The sequence below is a fragment of the Papaver somniferum genome, chromosome 1, assembly GCF_003573695.1.
Source record: "Papaver somniferum cultivar HN1 chromosome 1, ASM357369v1, whole genome shotgun sequence".
NCBI classification, from domain to species: domain Eukaryota; kingdom Viridiplantae; phylum Streptophyta; class Magnoliopsida; order Ranunculales; family Papaveraceae; genus Papaver; species Papaver somniferum.
In genome coordinates, this window is record NC_039358.1 from 8265897 (window position 1) to 8269546 (window position 3650).

Sequence of the window (3650 nt, forward strand, 5' to 3'; positions counted from 1 at the left end):
AACTTTTATTAGATTTTTAATTTGAATACATAATAATCAGAAAACTCTAACTTGGAGAACAAACAATCTTTCTCTCTGCTAAATTCCTTGTCCCAACTCTTAAAAATATCTCTCTTGATACAAGGTCGCTCGGTCCCTTATATAGGGATTTACATAGTGGATGACAGCTAATAAAGCCCTTATTTTCGGATTTGGCGTGCGTCATTGACGCACACTTACATTGACTCTTTTTGCATGTGCTCTATAATATCGCATGATTCTTCACACTTTTCTCGTGACTAAGATGACGTCATCTGTTGTGTCATTCTGGATATACTATATGCGGTTATCTTCGCTCAGAACTGATGGTCGTTATCTCGCATGTCTAATAGGTGTGCGGTATTTTACTCCTATATTTTTCCTCTTCTCATATCGTTCTTTTGACTAAGAGAGAGATATGAGAAATTCCAATTTATTCTGCCGCACCCGCTCACCTTTTCGTATTCTTTCCTGCCGACATATTTCCTTAATTTAGGCATATCAACTTACGCGTGTCTTCTCATCCACTCACTATCTGACACGTCTCTTATAATCGCTTCTTCCTATCCGTCCGTTTTCAAATCATCGCGTCAATGAGGTGAATACCTAGGGAAATGGGAGTAAATCTTTTATTTACTCTCGATCTTCTTCTTTCTTTTTACTTCTTCTCCCCTCTCTACAACTATTTTTTTTCAGCTATTTTTCTGATTTTTTTATTTTTCTCATCAACTTTTAAGATGATAATCTTACCCATTTTCTCTTCATTTCTTCACCTTCGTTCTTCACTTCTCGTATTATGATCATCACTCTGATTTTGATCTCATTTGATCATCTTTAAATGTCGTATTTTCATTATCCCTCATTCCCATACTAAAAATGCCTCCTGCTGGTTGGAAGAACGATAGGGAATTCAGTAGAATTCAAGAGGAGTTCAAGAATAAAGGCTTTGTACTATCTGTTCCTCCCAATTCAAAATCCACTTCTGCTTTTAACCCCAGGTGGTTCTCGCTTGATCACTGGAATGACCAAAAGATCATCATTTCAGTTAGGATCCTCGCTGGCCTTCCAATTCCTCTTTACAACCCTCAGATACCTTTATTCTATAGGATCCTTTCTGATGCGAGATTCTCGCGTGCAATCTATCAACTGAGCGGTGATTGCATTAGGATTATGGTTGAATACGCTCGTCGCGTTGCTGGATTGGTATCCCTCTACCCCAAAAAGGATAGGAGAACAGAGTATCCGGATTTAGAGCTCAATCCTGAAGAGTACAGTAGATAATTTCTTTGCTAATTATGATATTTTTATCGTAAAGAATGAGTCATTTATTTGGGGCATTCGTTTGGAAAGGAAGGATGCATAAGAATAATACGTATAGTACATGGTTTAACAACCAGACTAAACGTTTCAGAGTATCGATTCCCTTTTGTTGATTATAACCTTTAGCAACCAAATGACCTTTATGGCGTTCAATTGTATCATCAGGATTTCGTTTAATACGAAATACCCATTTACAGCCAATTACGTTCATAGATGGATAATAAGGTACCAGTGTCCAAGTTCCGTTGCGAAGCAACGCATTAAATTCATCATCAGTGGCTGCACGCTAATGTGGATTAGTTTGAGCCTGCGAGTAACAAGTCGGCTCAAAAAGAGAGTCAGTACTCAATGCATACTTGGAAGAATATAAGAGATTTGGCTTTAAAATCCCATCCTTTGCTCGAGTCACCATTGGATGAGCTCCTAAATTAGGTGGTGTAGACAGAGAAGGTGCATCAGGTGCAGTCGAGTGAGATGATGTCGAGTCAGGTGCTGGAGTTGAAGAAAAATTTGAATCAGGAGCAAAGGCAGGTGCAGGTACTGACAAAGTGACATCTGGCATAGCAGCAGCACTGTCAGTGGAAGAAACAGGAGCTTGAGGAACTGAATTTGTCGATGCTGGTTGGACAGGTGGAGACTGGTCGGTGGCAGGTGTACACCCGGGAGCTGACAGTGGACCCAAATATGAGGGTGAAAACTGGACAGTTCTGAACTGTGTAATGTTGGACGAACTAAATGGAGTAGTTGAAACTGGCGGCAGCGGAGCAACAGGAGTCCGAGAGAACGAAACCGGTGGTAAGGAAATATATAAGGGTAAAGGATTTGTTACCAGAGAAGTAGTCGACGCCGGTGAAGGTGATATCGCGGATGCAAAGTGAAAGGTAGTCTCATCAAAAACAACATGACGACTAACATATATACTACCAATAGGAATATGAAGGTATTTGTAACCTTTGTGAGATGGACTATTGCCAATAAAAACACAAGGATAAGAAAGAGGCTCCATTTTGTGAGACCTATACGGACGTAAGTGACGAAAACATAGACAACCAAATACACGAAGAGAGGTATAATCTGGTGGGAGACCAAAAAGAGCTTTATATGGAGAGGAATTATCAACGGAAGTCGAAGGGACACGATTCATTAAATAACAAGCAGTGTAAAACGAATGATACCAATATGAAGATGGCTCAGAAGCCATATTTTAGATAGTAAGACCAGTTTCACGAATATGACGATGACGATGTTCAACCAAACCATTTTGCTCAAAAGTATGTGGGCATGAAAAACGATGAAAAATCCCAAGTTTCTGGAGATGCGGAGTAAGTTTGCGATACTCAGCAGCATTGTCAAACTGGAATATTTTTATCTTTCTATTAAAAATATTTTTACATGCTTTTGGAACAAAAAGAATATAGAAAAGACATCAGATTTGTGAGACATAGGAAACATCCAAGTAAAACGACTATAAGCATCAATAAATATGACATAATATTTGTAACCTTCATTAGATAAAATATGAGAGGGACCCCATACATCCGAGACAATTAAATATAATGGATTCAAATAATTAGCTGTACTGTATTTAAAAGGTAAATTATGACTCCTATGCTCATGATAAGGTACATCCGAACGACTAGGACCACGTTAAGGCTGTGGTCTGTTATTCCCAGAGAAATGACATTGAGAAAAATTCGAAGCAGATGGTGCTAAAGAGACAGTCGGTGTAAGAAAATGAGATGCAGGCTGTCGAGATGGTGCAGCCAGATTAGCAACAGGTTGAGCATTCAACGTCTTGGTCTGTTGTTCAATCTGTAACTCAAACGTAAGTAGAAACGTAAGAAAATCCTCGACTGTAAGAGATCTCATAGTAGTAGTGAGGGATGTAACAATAGCATTATAAGAATTGTCTAAACCAGCAAGAAGACAGTGACGAAACTCTTTATCTGTAACCGTGGTGTTGGAAGCAGCAAGACTATCAACTAAATCTCGAGCATGATCAATATATGCTCGCATGGTTTGAGATCCTTTCTTAAGTGCACATAACTCGCAGTGAAGATGATGAATTTGAGCAACAAAATTAGAAGCATATAGAGATTCGAGAGAGGTCCAGATTTCTTTGGTTGTTGTAAGAAGATAAACATGACGGAGAACAGAAGGAGTAAGAGAGGAGAACACCCAACTAACCAGGATTTTATCTTATTTTGTCCATGAAGCAAAAGATGGATTGGGGGATTCATCAGCGAGAGCAGGTGCTGGGCAGGGTTTTGTACCAGTAACATGACCATCTAGATCATAACCCTGAAGATACG